This window comes from Podarcis liolepis, assembly GCF_965112155.1.
Source record: "Podarcis liolepis genome assembly, chromosome: 8".
Lineage (NCBI taxonomy): Eukaryota > Metazoa > Chordata > Lepidosauria > Squamata > Lacertidae > Podarcis > Podarcis liolepis.
In genome coordinates this window covers 40211221-40228818 of record NC_139560.1, presented here as the reverse complement: position 1 = coordinate 40228818, position 17598 = coordinate 40211221, and the positions used below count along the sequence as shown (strand labels likewise).

General features: G+C 40.5%; 1 protein-coding gene across 5 annotated transcripts in view; it reads left to right on the top strand.

Annotated features, from left to right (window-relative positions):
• The window catches only part of SNTG1 (syntrophin gamma 1), a 219570-nt gene that overhangs the window by 21073 nt on the left and 180899 nt on the right, over positions 1–17598 (top strand). The gene's annotated exons all lie outside the window — the stretch shown is intronic.

The window sequence follows — 17598 nt, the reverse complement described above, 5'->3', positions numbered from 1 at the left end:
ATTGAACCTTACCCTATGCCTTGCCAAACCCTTAAGCTGTTGCTATGCATCCAAGTTGTGGCCTTGATCATCCCAATAAATGTCTCCATGTTTTTATTTGCTCCATATTCCACTCTCACACTCCCTGTGTACCTGGATGCGTAATATTGGTTCTGAATCTTTGTTATCTGCCCTTTTATGGTGTTATGGAACACTGATTTATGGCAAATCAGTTTTTGTTGTGATTTTACATTACTTTGTTGTACCCCTCTCAGGGATTACTTCTCAATGAAGGGAAGATGTTGAGTCACATGCTTTGGCACTGTGAGGTCTCTGGAATCCTAATAAGGGTTTGAATGCTAGGAGTCCACATTCCATCCTAGTAAATTTGGTAGTTTCAAATTGACCCATTGTGAAATTGAAGATATAAGAAATATATCCTATGTCCTGAGGCAACCCCAAAAGCAAACAAGGCTACTTATTTAAGTTCCAATTCTTATACTGAAATAATAATAATAATAATAATAATAATAATAATAATAATAATAAATTAATACTCTGCCCATCTGGCTGGGTTTCCCCTGCCACTCTGAGTGGCTCCCAACAGAATATTAAACAGAATAAACCTTCAAACATTACAGACTTCCCTAAACAGGGTTGCCTTCAGATGTCTTCTAAAAGTCAGATAGTTGTTTATTTCCTTGAGGGCGTCCCACAGGGCAGGCGCCACCACTGAGAAGGCCCCTCTGCCTTGTTTCCTGTAACCTCACTTCTCGCAATGAGGGAACCACCAGAAGACCTTCAATGCTGGACCTCAGTGTCTGGGCTGAACGACTGGGGCGGAGACTCTCCTTCAAGTATACTGGGCCGAGGCAGTTTAAAAACCACTTCTTTTAAAGATATCCAGTTATTAGATTTTATCATCTGGCAGAATTAATTGCAACTTTTTTCTTCACCTCAGTAGAAGAAATTACCTGTTCCAGTTTTCTTTTAACACCTCAATTTATACCTTTACTCTTGCATACAAATGATTCATTCATATGCAACAAATAATTGGAGAAGGCTTGGCTGTGCTAAACTGAGATTCCCAATGTGTTGCATTTGGGCCAGCAACCTTTCATTGTAATGCAAGCTTTCCTGGGAGTCTAGAATGATGTGTTTGGTCTGTTGCAGAATGCAAACAACATCCATCAGAGAACCAGATTACACAGGGTTGTTTGCATTATTCAGCAGGTAGCTGAAATACCACAACATTTAGATGTGGAAGCGATAAAATGCTCAGGAGGCTTTTGAAGGTTTGTGCAGGCAGAGAGCGATTCTGTAACTCCCATCAGTTTATAACCAGATTATCTTCTGAGATGTGAATAAGGGCCTCTTGTAAGAGCTGTAAAGTTCTTATCTTCACAAGGCAGATGCTGATAAGCCATTGTTGGAGGACAGGGAAGCTCAGTCCTGTTTGGCCTGAGTAGTTAATGCCTTTTTAATAACCCTCTCAGTACTGATTGTAAATGCTGATGTGTGGAAATGGAAACATTTTCTTCTGCAAACTTTCAGTAAGTGCCAACCTGATGATAAAGAAGCTCAATGTTGACTTCAGCAATGATTCCAAATAGCATAATACCACTCTGCCATCAATAAGATATTTTGGGTTGGGTTGGAAAAAAGACGCAATTCAGAAAAGTGTAACCACTTCTTGCCCTAGTGTATTCCAAATATGGTGCAGATTAATTCTCATTAGACCCAACTCCGTTGATAGAGTACCTTTGGACTGAAGATGAATCTTCTGTCACATGCACCCAATAATGAATTGCTGTCTCTCAGTGAAAATAAAAAAATTCCTTCCAGTAGCACCTTAAAGACCAACTAAGTTAGTTCTTGGTATGAGCTTTCGTGTGCATGCACACTTCTTCAGATTCGTATCTGAAGAAGTGTGCATGCACACGAAAGCTCATACCAAGAACTAACTTAGTTGGTCTTTAAGGTGCTACTGGAAGGAATTTTTTTATTTTGACTATGGCAGACCAACACGGCTACCTATCTGTAACTGTCTCTCAGTGAGTATGTGGGCAACAAGTTTGATGCAAGGTGTAAACTTAAAACCACACACCAGGTTTTCATCTAATAGTTTCATTCTCCATTGAGCTAACTTTAAGGTACATAATTGCTGGCCAGACAAATGGTCAGAAACCATTGTGGGGGATCAAAGTCCTGTACTGCTGTATTTGTCCATTTCTTCATCTCATTTTTCTGGAATTTAGTCTGCTCATATGCTTCACCAAGGTCATTCCTTACACCAAATTCCATATTCATAGGACAAATGAGGTTAATGTGACAAGTAGTAGAAATGTTTTACTTACGATGGTGGAATGCTAAGAAGTGATCATATCTTAACTGCACAGCTACTGGGTTCCCATTGTTATAGGTGAAAAGGTAAAGTTAGTAAGATAGTTCCAGGTATTTCAGTAGACTTTTTAAAATAAAAGTAGCACAGTGTACAGCAGCAATGAGGAACCTCCAACCTGCAAGCCACATTGGGCCCTGCAGGGGTCCTGATTTGGCTCAGATGTACATTTTCCCTAAAACACACCCACCACACCTGACATTGTAAGTGATGTGGGATGTGGGACAGATAAAGATGGCGGCAAGGAAGTGTTCAGGAACCTTAAAACGTGTCGCTGAATGCTCTTTGGCAGGTGACACCTGCTGCAATAGGCTCTGGCAGCAACCCTCTCTGGTATCAGCTGAGATTTGTAGGGGTCAAGGAGTGTGGTGGCAGCAACTACCATATAGTTTTGGGATGCTACTGGCTTACCTTGCTAGACAGTTGTGGAAGGAAGGGGGTAAACAGACTTTCCAGACCTCTCCCTTCTGTTGCAATGGTGACATAGGTGTGTGGCCCTGCCTGCCCATCTGTCAGAGTGACTGCAGCAGTTGAAGGGCAGTTTGGATCTGGCCTTATGCACTTTTCAAAATCCTTTGCACCAGGTGTCTAAGCCCCAGATAGCTAGCTGGCTCTTGGGCACTTGGCAACCTGCAATGGCTTCAAAGCCCTTTTGCTGTATCCAAAGGGCTTTAAAGTCAACCTCTGCACTCCTGTGTGAGCCATTGTCACAGCAAATGAAAGAGGAGCCTCAAACCACTTCCAGAGATCCCTGGGATTGATTGTTTAAAAACTCAGAGAATTGCAGCTCTGTGAAAAAAATTGTTGTGGTTTAGTCGTGTCCGACTCTCCGTGACCCCATGGACCAGAGCACGCCAGGCACTTCTGTCCTCCACTGCCTCCCGCAGTTTGATCAAACTCATGCTGGTAGCTTCAAGAACACCATCCAACCATCTCATCCTCTGTCGTCCCCTTCTCCTTGTGCCCTCCATCTTTCCCAACATCAGGGTCTTTTCCAGGGAGTCTTCTGATGAGGTGGCCAAAGTATTGGAGCCTCAGCTTCAGGATCTGTCCTTCCAGTGAGCACTCGGGGCTGATTTCCTTAAGAATGGTTATGTTTGATCTTCTTGCAGTCCATGGGATTCTCAAGAGTCTCCTCCAGCACCATAATTCAAAATTATGAGGAAAATAGGTGCCTCCTAATGATATAAGAGGGACGCGGGTGGCGCTGTGGGTTAAACCACAGAGCCTAGGACTTGCTGATCAGACGGTCGGCGGTTCGAATCCCCGCGACGGGATGAGCTCCCGTTGCTCGGTCCCAGCTCCTGCCAACCTAGCAGTTCGAAAGCACGTCAAAGTACAAGTAGATAAATAGGTACCGCTCCGGTGGGAAGGTAAATGGCATTTCTGTGCACTGCTCTGGTTCGCCAGAAGCTAGTCATGCTGGCCACATGACCCGGAAGCTGTACACCAGCTCCCTTGGCCAATAAAGCAAGATGAGCGCCGCAACCCCAGAGTCGGCCACGACTGGAACTAATGGTAAAATGGTAAAATTACCTTTACCTAATGATGTAAGAATTAGAAACCCTGGTCCTCCTGTGTGACAGGCGGAAATAGTTACCACTATACTAACGAGGATAAGTGACTATGGGGGTGAAGATACCAGTATGGAGCCATGTGTGCTTTACTTCTCATGACTTGTAACCTTTCCTGACATATTTGAAGATGTTTTATGACTCTTTGTTTGCTGTGTTTGAACTACTATATAAGTTTTTGTTCTGAAGTGCTTTGGGGCAGACCTTCTCAACTGGCATGTTGAGTTCAGTGAGCTCTGTCCTATTGCAATAGCTATAATAAATGCTGGGTCCCTAAATCTGGGTGCTGTACTTGGAAATAGTTTCCTTGGTTCTGTGGTTTATTCAAAAGGTGGTTGTTCCTCACCTGTATAACAAACAAGGTGGCGTAGATATGAATTCTTACTACACAACCAACTCTCATCACCCTCTCATCACCATAATTTGCGGAGGCAGAGAGTCATGACTATCTGAAATGGTATGATTCTGATTTAAATGTATAGGACAGATGGGGCCTTATTGGCATTTTGCAATAGCACCATTTCTTGCTTTCTGAGGCTTTGGCAAAGTATATGGATGCAGTTCCACAGATATGAGAAGTAATCCCCTTAATAAGTACCACCATTTCTTACAATGAAAGAAAATGTTTTCCCCTATAAAATAGCATGGTTTACATCACTGAAATTTTAAACTGTCCAAAGTCTAATAATACATTTGGGAAATAGGACTTTTAAAACATAATCCTGCATTTTTACAATTATTCTGCATGGTTGGGGGTGCTGGCTAAGTTTCTGAATAATTGTGTTATTAACAGGGTACCACAAGTAAAGAGCAAAATCTTGGATTGCTGGAGGAACATAAAAATAAAGCTTTCATGTGTCATAGTGGATAATAAATATTTATCATTGTGCACTATACAACTCAGCATGGGCTGAATTCTGTAGGAGAAATAGTCAAAAACAGAGGGATTTTATATGCTCTCTATGATTGATGGTGGGTGTAAATAGGATAAATAGGAAGGAAAATTCTGTTAATACAGACAGGGAACATCTTCATAAATTTGGATTTAGTCTTAGATATATTGCTGGGATTTAGCTTCTTCCCACCCCTCTTTGGACATAATTCTGTATCTAGTGTAATTGGTCAATGAATACCACAATACTTCTTGCAATTTTCAAGACTAGTCTGCTCACTTTCAACTGGAAGCTGGGCATTTAGTATCACTGTTCCCATGCTGTGGAACATTATTCCAGTAGAGATTTGGCAAGCGCCCTTGCTTTTGACTTTCAGGCATCTCTTGAAGACTTCTAGATGCCAACAGGCCTGTGGAGTTGTAATTAAAAAAAATATGATTTTAATTGTTGTTCTGTGCTGCTTTTAATTGGTAGTTTTGTGTTTTTATATTGCTGAACGCCATCGTGGTATTTTACTAGAGGGTGGTATATAAATGCTTTCAGAAATAAATAAAATACTGTTAACTCATTTTCTGTACAGGGAATTTGGTGGTGATGCCATCTTATCTTTTCCCTCAGGCAGCAAAATGCCTTGGACTGGCCCTGCAATCTCTTTTGCAAATCTTTTTCATGAGAATACAGTAGCCCATTTATAGCCGAGGGATGTGGGCTTCTGTATTATTCTAATTCAAGTATACAAATCAAATTGTTGATTGGTGTACTTCCAAATCCTATCACAGGGCCACTTGCCTGCCAGAGCCATTTTGGTTTCTGTGTGTGTGTGTGTGTGTGTGTGTGTGTGTGTGTGTACAGGTGTGTGCACACATATTAAATTTGGGAGCAGATAGAAGCGGTCAGGGAAAACTGAAGGGCCAACATATAACTGGATGCCTACTGAAGGTTTTGGTTAAATTGATTAATGGAATATGTAGAGCTTACTCTTATGCATACTTACTCCTAATTAAGTCCCACCATGCTCTTTGAAGCTGACTCTCTCGCTAAATTTGCAGCCTTGGAGTGATTCAGATTTACACCATACATTTAAAACCACTATACTGTATTACTTTAAACAATAATGGTTTCCCTAAAAGGATTATAAGTGGTGTACAGTGGTACCTCAGTTTATGAACTTAATCCGTTCTGGAAGTCCATTCTTAAATCAAAGCTGTTCTTAAACCGAGGCACGCTTACACTTACCTCCCACTCCAGGTGCCCTTCCACCGTAGACTGAGGTAAAGTTCGCTAAGTGGAACACTACTTCCAGTTTTGTGGAGTTCTTATACTGAATAGTTCGTAAACAGGGCTGTTCTTAAACTGAGGTACCACTGTAGTTTGTTAAGGGTGCTGAAAACTGTCAGGAAACCCCTTTTCCTCTCCCAGAGCTACAGTGCCCAGAGTTCCATGGGAAGAGGGATTGACTGTTAAAACCACTTTGGGGACTGTAGCTCTGTGAGGGAAATAGGGGTTTCCTAACAACTCTTATCATCCTTAACAAACTACAGCTCCAAGAAATCTTTGGGGGAAACCATGATTATTTAAAGTGGTATCATAGTGCTTTAAATGTATGGTGGGAATGTGGCCTCTGATGCTTTAGAATCCAGGTAATTTATGTCAGTAGGTAAACACTTTTAGCACCCAGCCCCAAAGAAAAAACCCAACAACTTTCATAACATTTCAGGTGATTTCAGAGATGTTAGTGGGGAAACCAATGCAGCACTGAAAAGTTTAAAGCTAGAACTGCAAATCATAATAGGGAATAAATATGCCAGCCAAAGATTAATGAATACTGTAAGGGATGTAATGTAGGAACCACAGTGAAAGGAGATGTAGGAGGATATTGCAGGCAGCCCACTTAACAAATGCCTCTCACTGCTTAGTATTAGTGGGAGCGAGCTTAATAATAACTCTGTTCAAATGCTACATTTTGAAATATCCTGCTGTTGAAAGGTGAAGCAGACCAGAATGTGTTGTCTCTTAGTCCTTAATTACCTGTCTTGTTATGCGTAACTATTTTTTGTCATGCTTCTTTTAATTATGTACTTAGAAATAAATGCATTAAAACCCACCCAAGTGCCTGATATGTACTTGAGATGTTTTCACAAAGCTCTTTTTCTCCCTGTCTTGCGCAGGTGCCTTTGTGTTCTATCTACTGATTTCCATGTAATGTTTGCCTTAACGTGGAATATGAATTACGTGCACAACTGTGCAGACCCTGTGATGCAGGTTTTACATATAACTTCTGTTTACGTCTTAGACATGCAATATCTGGGGCCCATAATGAAATATGCAGTATAATCCTGTACAGGGATGTGAGTTGCATTGAGGTCAAAGGGGCTTACTCCCAAGTAAGGATGCATTGTCAAGGAGTAAGTCCCACTGAACAATGACATTTACTTCTGAAGAAGTGTGCAGAGGATCACATTGTTAAAATATAAACTTTATTTGTATTAAAATTCTCTCTGTTGCCCTTATTACTTATCAGAAGAAAAAAAAAACAATTTTAAGTGTGTCTCCAGTTTTTCCTAAGCTCTAGCAGAAGGCAAAAGAAAAATCATTCTGCTGCATGTATACTTTCCTTGGATACCCTTTAAACCTGCCTTCTCCCAACCAGGTGCCCTCCAAATGTTGTTGAACTACAGATCCCATTATTCCAGGTCATTGACCATGCTGATGGCAGCTGTAGTCTAAAAGGGCACCAGGCTGGGGATGGCTGGTTATACTTTGAACATTGTGTCATTTGACATGAAAGCAACTTGCAGTGCAACAATATCACACTCAAAAGCAGCCTTGGGGAAAGAGTTAGGCTCTGCCTATCTGTATCTGAACTTAAAACATCTGCATCTGGACTCAAAACACCTCTTCAAAGTTTTCTCCTCCTACCACTTGTCATTCAGCTCCAGAAATGCATGCTCTTGACCCGGACATGACTGACAGAGTTTTGAGGGAAATATTTAAACATGAGAGAAGTCAAGAATGTTGAAAAACTTCATGTTCAATAAAGAGGTCATTGTGTGACTGGATTGAAGAGTCCTAATACGACAGCAAAGGAAAGAAGTTGAAATTCTGTCATGAAATGTGTGGGGTAACGGTTGGGTCAAGTGCTTACACTCAGTGTGCTCACACGTTGGAAAATCAATCTTGATGGCTTGAAAATAGTGTTTCGTTTTCATGTGACAAATGGAACTAGAACATTGCATCCAGACTAAATAGTAACCATTAGTTTCGGTTTTTAGAAAGCTATAATAATTTTTCCACTACCTTGGAAACTTAATGGAATCTGTGCATGAGATCCATCACATTCATTTGAAATATAAATCATGGTGATATTTGTACACAATGAATTAAAAGCAAATATGAATGAAGGGAGACATTACCCACAGGCCGTTACCCATGAATACTTAGTGGAATGAAGCAATAAGGTCTCTATCCTGGCTGGTGCAAAGGTGCAGATCAGAGATACATGGCGGGAAGCAGTATGCCAGCACTCTGAGTCTGTTTTCACTTACCATAATTGCTTACAAGTACCTGAGGATTTTTCTTTCATGCTGTGTAAAAGCAGATTCAGATCAGGGAGGGAGTATTCCATGCGCATTTGAAAACACTTCCACCTGAATCCCCCTGTATGTGGGGACTTTTTACATCAATTTGAATGCTTTTAAAAAAGAGAGAGATCCTCAAATGGTATTACATCCCTCCTCACTCCAAGATACTTGAATCAGCTCTGATATTTGGCAAGACAGAGACTACATGGTAAGTCTTGCTCCTATGAAATCCAGCTCATTCTTTCCTACTTGGTTTTAATCTCTGTGGGTTTAGTGAATGTTCAAGGCTTTTTGTAAAATCAGACGCTATGTGTTATCTTGAGCTGTAGTAAAATGAAGGTGGGAACTGTCAGCAGCAAGTTTCTCTCTCTGATACTTAGACAGTGGAACATATGATACAGGCAGGACCAAGTTTCCTGTGGAACATCTGCAACTTGTTTTTCTTTGCAGGGACTGTAAGATAAAATTTTGGAAAACTTGCTAAATTAAGTGACTTTGTACAGGCTCTTCATTAAATAAATCTCTAGCTTACTGGGTCACAAAATATTTATGATATATGCCAACTATGTATAGACATTGGGCAGCCTTCACGGGCTCTGGGTTACATTGAATTTAGACTGTGTTCTTTCATTTTAGTTTATTTCATTTCATTTGTTTATTTTGTATTTATAAGCCTCTTTCAAATGTCCTTAATGCTTTTGAAGATAGTGGGAATAATTCTCTGTACATTTTATTGAATTCCTTTCAGCTACTGTTCATCACTTTTAATGTGCTTATGGCCACAATGGCAGCAGCAGTGGTTCAGCTCCAGAGTCCCTGGGCAGCTGGCAGTGACTGGAGAGGATCCAAGTCTCTGTATCTGCAGTTGTATATGTAGATTCAGCAGCTAACACTTTAGTTGATAGGTGGTGGGCAATTTGAGTATATCTTGGCAAATGTTGCTCGGTCTATAAATAAACAGTGTCCCTGAGGTCATGTGAGTGCTGATTTCAACTGCAATAGGGAATGTCAAAGAAATTACTGGCCTTTCCTTTGAACAATGAATGTTAACTTTGAGTTCATCAAATAAATAATCAGTTTTTCATACTTTGTTATCTCAAAAGATATACATGTTTGGGATTTTTATAATAGGCTCTTTTTAACTGTGATTGCCTCATAACTGAATAGCTAAAATATTTAGAAGGATGACAGCCTTCTATATTGTAGCATTTGAAGTGGTACTATTGTTACGGACAAAGGTCCAAACCTGGGGTGACAAGCCAAATTAATGACACCGGGGTGGAAAAAGAAAATGTTTATTCAGATTGCAGCACTCTTTCCTATTTGAGTTTGGTTACAAGGTTACTGGGGAGACTTGTTATGCCTTGCTAGTTTCTAGTCAGTCTCTAATGTATGAGACATGCTAATGTCTTTTTGGTTCTCCTTATTATGTGTTCCCTTCACTGCTGACGAAGGTTTCATTCATGATTTAATTTAACATTTAAACTTAGTCCCAGAACCTAATTTCCATGCCTGGCCTCAGCCTTAGAACATTGTGACTTTAAGACTTGCTTTCCCTCACTATGCAGGAAACACAACAAAACACTTTTATTTTTAAAAATAGTTTGTAATGGAAGATTTTATGGATAACAAAAGTACATATAATGCCTCTGTTTTCAGTTCATGGAATCCTATCTACAGGTCAGTTACATTTGGTGTGAGACTCTGTTATCTTAGGCATTGTGAGGTTTGGGGGAGAAAGATGTGGTGAGAGAAAGAAAGGAGGGTAATGATTTTTCTATCTTTTGCATAATGTATGTGCCGGGGTTTTGTGTCAGTGTCACATAGATAGGTTCTTTATCTGTTCATTTGTCTGTTTTCATTGACAGTGTGAAAGATTGGGAAGCCCAGGACATGGTTGGTTGCATTCAGTTGATTGTAATGAGTTTTGCTTATGTGTGTGAAGGGGTGGAGGTTGTTGGGTCAAGATAGCCATATCAATTTGTATGCTGTTGTGAGGTGTGGGTGGGGTTATGTTGTTGTCTTGTTGGGAAGCCATACCAGGGCAAAAGCATCCTCTTTTGTTTGTACCCATGCTAATTTCAATTTGTTGGTTAGGTTTTCTAGTTGGGCTGTTTCCCATAAGGTTTGGTACCAGTGGTCTATGTTCACTCCTGACAGGTCCCTCCAGTGTCTAGTTATGATGCTTCTAGCTGCTGAGAGTAGGCAGCTTACATAGTGTGAGTGTGCGTTGTTGTCTTGGAAAATATTTAATAGGGCCAGTTCTAGAGTTGTTTCTAATAGCTGTTTTGATATTTTGTGGATTTCTTGTTTGAACAATGTCCAAAGGTGTTGAATTTTGGGGCATTCCCACCACATGTGGATGTATGTGCCTGTATTAATGCAACCTCTCCAGAATTTGGGTGAGGTTTCTGGGTGTATCAGCACCAGCTTCCATGGTGTTAGATACTATGTATAAATAAGTTCACTTCTTTTGACCAAGGTGGATTCAAAGGGTGGTTTAGACCCCAATTTGGACCATTGGGTAGGGTTTATTTTGTATGTTATGTCATGTTCCCATTGGTCTTTGATTGTTGTTAGGGGGGTTGTAGGGTCTTGGAGTAGTATTTTGTATATTGTGGATCCCATCCTCTTGCTGTCTCTCTTTCTGTTGTCAGGAGAAGTTTTTTGAATGTGGTCAAAGGCCTAGTGGCTGCTGCTTTTATTGCTGGGTTATTTAAGGTGGTGTGTAGTTGGTAGTGTGTAGGCCAGGGTATTTGGGTGCCCCCTAGTTTGTCTTGTATTTCTTGTGTTGCTTGTGTAGAAGTCTGTTAGGCAGTATAAGTCTTTGGCTTGCCTTGTTTAGCAAAACACTTTATAAATGGGATTGCCTTTCTTGGATGAAGGTGTTGCTTTCAGAGAAACTTGAGACTCATTCTCCTCTTGTTGCCAAAATGTAGTTGGTCCTTTTATTCTCTGTAGTGAGATTAGGTTGATCCTTTCCCACAGGATGCCGGGAATTGTAAATTGTCTGCTATGATTCTTCTGATAATTCACTTGTTATGGAGTTCATTTTTCATTCCAGTTGTATCTGACAATTGACCAGCTTAAATATGCATGAATCATCACATGCTGATTAATGTAAACTGCTATTAGCTATTCATGCATCATGTCTTCCTAGAACTAATTTTAAAATGTTAATGGGATTTGAACATCTTGGGGAAGAGAAAGATGATTCAGTCTTGCTTGAGCAAAGTATGAACTTCTGGCATTGTATTTAGAGCACATTTTTCCAAATGTTTTTCAGATGTCTGAAAGGCATTTGAAGTGATGGACCTTCAAAGGTTCTGGTTTTATTCTTCCACCCTTCCAGTAACTCTGCAGGTTGGTGGAGAAATAAGTGTTCTTTAATGTTTTTATGGGGTAGAGGTTTTGTTTTAAAAGTAAAGCATATAGAAATTTACACTGTGAAATGTACAAGGTTATCTGTGTGTACTGTCTTGTAGATATACAATATATCCATGGTGCTGCTGTCAATTTAATTGCCTGATACATCCTGTCAAAATGAGGCTTGCTCAGAAACTGAGGTCCTTAATATTTATGTTGGGACCAGTTGATTCAAATTTGGTAGGTTTCTATTGGATAATACATTGGATGTTCTGCTTCACTCCATTGGACCAGAGTTGTGGCCTGATGAGTGAGGAGAATTCCACATAAATTTAGAATGATTGTCTGGGGGAAAGACCCTGCTTGAGTATCAAAGGGCAGGTCTCAAATCAGTCAAGAGAGAGCCAGTCAGTTGGTTGGTCAATCAGTCATTATATGAAGCAGTAACAGAAAGAGCTTGGAGCTGGAAACTGGAGCCAGGCAAAAGATATTGGGGATCCCGAAGATAAGCTAGAGCTGAAGGTATGTGAGGGAATAAGGGAATAAAGTCAAGGGTCTGCAGAGACTGTGGGGTTCCTGAGGTAACAGAGGTTGCTCTGTCAGGTGAAGACTTTGACATGAGTCCAGGTTGACACCTGAAAGTCTCAGAACAAGAGGACCAAATTGAAGACTTTGTGAGCATATTGCCTCAGTGCCAAGTGATGAAGTAGTAATTGGGTTGGAGTGACTCTGGTAATTGGGTATTGGTATAAATAGCAAGAAGAGATGAATCTCCCAGATCTATTCTTTTTAAAGTGATAATAACACAGTAGCATGGTATAGTGAACACTCTTACTTAAATTAACAGTGGCCAAGTTAACTTTATTCTATAGTAACCATTCTAAGCAAGTGGAAAGTTTTTATCATGTGTTAATGAAAAATAAAATACAGCTTACATTTTTGTTCCACTATATGCAGTGTCTGTACCACTCCTAATCAAAGCTAAAGCTGAACAAATGCATTTTATTGAATGGCATTTTTAAATATATGGTGGCAGTAGAGCAACAGGATCAAACATAGTGAGTAAATAGCAGTAGCTATAATAATCTTCCACATTTGATGGTAGTGTTGGTGGGTTAATAGAGAGGGAATTTTACATTTGGTGGCAGTATTGGTGAGATAATAATTGAGAAGCCCTCCTAAGGTTGTACGAAACATTCTCTCCTTGTTAACTTGTATCATGTGTCAAAGTGGATTATGTTGCTGTGCAATCAGCTCCTTTCCCTGATTCTTTTTTGTGTGTTCCTTCTGCTTGAGTAATGTTGATGTGATCTTAGTCTTGCCACTAAGTACATGGCCACTTGGCATAGTTACAAAATACATGGTTGTTTGGTAGAACAAACCCCGATAACATCCTGTTTATTTGTTAGAAGCCGCTCAGTGACATTTTAGTCTTTCTTATGAGGTAGGTTAGAATTTGCTCAAGGGCCCCCTAGTGACCTTTCTCCAGTCAGTGAGGATTTGAACCTATTTTGTTCCACATGCATCCACCAGTGTGCTATGTATGTTCTGTTACACTGGCCCAGTTTGCATGTAACTCTGCAGCACCATATAGAGCTTATCTAGACTTCCTTTTGCACTGTGTTTTCCAGGCACTGGTCCACACCATGTCTGAATATATATATTTTCATCCCAGTGCTTTCCCTGACAAAAATAAAAAATAAAAATCCATATTTTACTGCTGAATTGGAGCAAACAGCAATCCATGGAGAACCCTGTTGACATTTCCTGTGAAACAACAATAAAACATGGATTTTCCCACAGAAAGCACTGGGACAAAACACAAAACTGCTCAGACATGGAGCTTTAAAGCTAAAACCTGTGCCTAGAAGCATGGCACAAAAGGAAGTTTGGATGATCCTTTAGTCTTTTGATGGGTATCCACCATAATATTTCAAACATGCTGCTGATAAAAGTAAATACTTCAAATAAGTAAACATTACATATATATATATATATATATATATATTTGCTTTCGTAGATTTTCACGGGTACAGGAATGCAGGTTTTGGTGTCTTCGGGTGTCTTCCCGTGTAAGAGTTGGGGTGTCTAGGCGAGCTCTGTTCCAGTAACAAGAAGCCGAAAGCACCAGCCTGAAGATGACGAGTGAGACCTCGTCGAAACGTCGCCTAGACACCCCAACTCTTACACGGGAAGACACCCGAAGACACCAAAACCTGCATATATATATATATATATATATATATATATATATATATATATATATAAAATCTAGCATCTGAGAACAGGCCTGTAATTTCTGGTGGATCTGTTGAGCTATCAAGGCCTAGACAGATGAGAAATTTGTATTTCAGGTTTACCCTGCCATTATTTATCAGTGGGTAGATTTGGCATCAAGACAAATATCTTCCCAATTATTGCTGAATTGTTCCATTCTTTCCCTGGCTCCTCATCCCCTCCAGCCTGTAATTAATTGCACTGCTGCTACAATTACCTTCACAGCCTCCCCTGCACTTCCATAAAAACAAAACAGAAAATCCCAATATGCCAGGATAACAACAGTGGCTTGCACTTCAGGATTGCCATACACCTCCCTGACTCCCCACTCCCTCCAGCAAAATGGCTATTGAAACACTGGGCTATTTTTGTAGGGCTGCTGTAGCCCGTGGACTCTCAGCCACAGCCCTTGCCCTGGCAACATGGGCACAATGATTTCATCTGCATTGGCTGAGTAATTTCCAAAATATTAACAGTATAAGGGGGTGAAGAGAAAAATCCATTTTGGGGCCATATTAAATAACTTGTGAGTTAGAAAATTTATGAACCCCCTTGCTGCCATCTTTTGTGTTTGCCATGACACAACTTTCCAACCGCAGCTATAGAACCTTAGGGTGGCAGTGGCCCAGGAGATGGCATTCTCTGGGGCAACCCCTAAGTTGTGCAATTCTCTCCTCTCAGAGGTACACCTGGCTTCTTCACAATACAGTGTTCAGCAAATGCTGAGGACGCACCTCTGTCCCCTGGCCTTTGACACCCGATATGTGTGTTTTCAGGGCCCATCTGTTTGTGGGAGAAGGAAATGGAAGTCGGATGTGTGAGAGCCTTAAACTTCACCTGGGCTTGTTCCAGCTTGTGAACATAGCACTGAATCATGTTTTAGAATTAACATGGAAATGCCATTGTTACATTGCTGTTGCTTATCTATTGGTAGATGTATCTAAGGCTCAGAATAAGGAAGGGGAACATTAAGTCAGTCTCGTGTGTTTCAGTCAACCTGTTTCTTAACATTGTTTCCCTTCTGCCATAGAGTTCAGACTCAAATCTGTGAAGTTCCTATGTGGCCTGGCCTCACCCAGGGAACTCAACTGCTCCAGAGGTGCAAAGTGTCAGAGATGGAACTTTGACAAAGTACTGTACTTCCAGACTGTTATCTAAGCTCTCTTTAGAGATCTCTTTCTCCGGCTATTATGTTGGTTGCTATGCTTTAAATTGAAATTATGTACCAAAAGTGAATGATAATAGCCAGACATGTAGCAGTGACATATTGTGCATAAAAAGCTTCATCAGTTTAATATTCTGTATTACTACTGTTGAATACTATTGTGTTTGCCGGTTTTGCTGGTCTATAAATTTTTTCTAGGTGTATCACAGACTTCCAGCATGGGAGGTGGGGCAGACTTCTGTCTAAATAAGAGTTTATTTTGGAGTGACTTGGTTGGTAGGTTTTAATGGGGTCTCAATTGTTTTTGTAAAATTCAGACTTCAGAAATCTCTTAATTTGGGAAAGTTTACATTGCTTCAACTGTATTTAGATACACATGGACTGCTTTTTCTTTTTCTTATTGTGCTGCTGTGTTGCTACTCTGGTTCTTTAATAATGTATGTGTATTTATGTTTCCTGTTGCTTTTAAAGCTCTAATATGCATATAATTCTTGGAATCCTTTGGTTTTGAACAGTGTGGTAAACATGTTATTATTCAGGCACAGTAGTATCTGAATAGTTAGGGTTACTTCAGGCAGATAATGAGAACTTGTTCTGTAAGCTTTCTTTAGGAAGTTAAAGAAAGCATCACATTTGAATTAAACCAAAGAGACCACCTGAATATTTAATAGTTACCACCAGATATTTCCAGCATTTCCCAAAGAATTAAAGCTGGTGTTTAGCTGACTCGCAGATTATGATGAGCAACAAATATTAAGCAATTTGCTTAATTGTGCAGCTCAACTGCAGGCACAATTGAAGGACATGGATTATTCAGCCCAATTTTGGCACCAAAATGGCCCTGGTCACCATGACCTGGTCATCCTCTCATGACTTCTGTCAAGAGAGATACATGGCGAATGCAACTTTGTTAATTCTCTTAGTTTAAGTGGATTCTGGTACCGTCAATATGGTATTCTTCTGGACTGACTTGGTGGGCTTCGGACTCAGGGCTTTGGTAATAAAGTGGCTCAGCTATGCTCAGCCGATAGAGCATGAGACTCGTAATCTCAGGGTTTTGGGTTCGAGGCCCACAATGGGTGAAAGATTCCTGCATTACAAAGGGTTTGAATTTGATGATCCCCGTGGTCCCTTCCAACTCCATGATTCAAGCTATTATTGTGTAGTTCCAGAAAGTGACACTGAGTTTGTGACGGTTGCTCGGTTCCATGGCACTTGTAGTCATTCAATGCTCTATCATGTTTCCACTACTTTTACATCTATATGAAGCTGCTGGGTGAGGTTATCAGAGTGGGTGGGAGTGACGTGCCAGCAATATGCTGATAACACACAGCAGTGTGTCGTCAGAGCTGGGTGAGGATATGCATGTGCTAGTCAGCCTTTCTGAACCTTGGGTCCCCAGATATTTTTGGCCTACAACTCCCATCATCCCTGACCACTGGTCCTGTGAGCTAGGGATCATGGGAGTTGTAGGCCAAAAACATCTGGGGACCCAAAGTTGAGAACCACTGTGCTAGAGCAATGCTTGGATGCAGTAAAGAGCTGGATAAGGGCCAGTAAACCAAAAGCTGAAACCTGACAAGATGGAGGCATTGTGGCTGGTTAGTTCCCATGACCAGGAGTTAGGCAAACAGACTGTTCTAAATGAAGTTGCACTTCTCTTGAAGGAACAGGTGTATAGGGATACTCCCGAATCTAGCTATTTGTTGCTTGAGGACTAAATAGTTTCAGTGGTTTTGAGTACCTTTTTATGATTTGCCACTTATGACCATTTCTGGACAAGAGTGGCCTTGTCATGGTGAATGCAAGCTTTAGTAATAACATGCTCCTATTATTGTAATACATTGGAGATGGGCTGCCCTTGAAGATGATCCAGAAGCTTCAATTAGTGCAGAGCAGAATGTAGCTGCCAGAATTTTAACAGGTACAACCAGATTGATTCTGAAAGCATGGCATTGGCTGTGTGTTTGTTTTGGAGTCAAATTTTAAAATGTTTATGTTCACCCATAAAGCCTTTTAATGGCTTTGGACCTGAGTACCTGAAGGAGAATCATCCTACACATGCCCTAGGATTTTCTGAGGAGACTCTTCTATGTATACCATCATTGGGGGAGATTTTTTATATTGTGGCGTATGAGAGAGAGAGAGAGACCTTTCTTTACAGTGTGACTTACCCTTACCTTAGAAGCATGCTTCAATTGTTGCTGTAGTTTTTACAAATCTTCACTTATGCTCAAACCATTTAGTTGGGGTTTTTCTCTGCTTGGCTGCATGTTGGTGCATGCAATGTGTGTCTCTTTCACTGTTTTTAGTAAATGTCAGCCATAGTTTGGAATGTGAACAGTTCTTTTGTGGATTAATT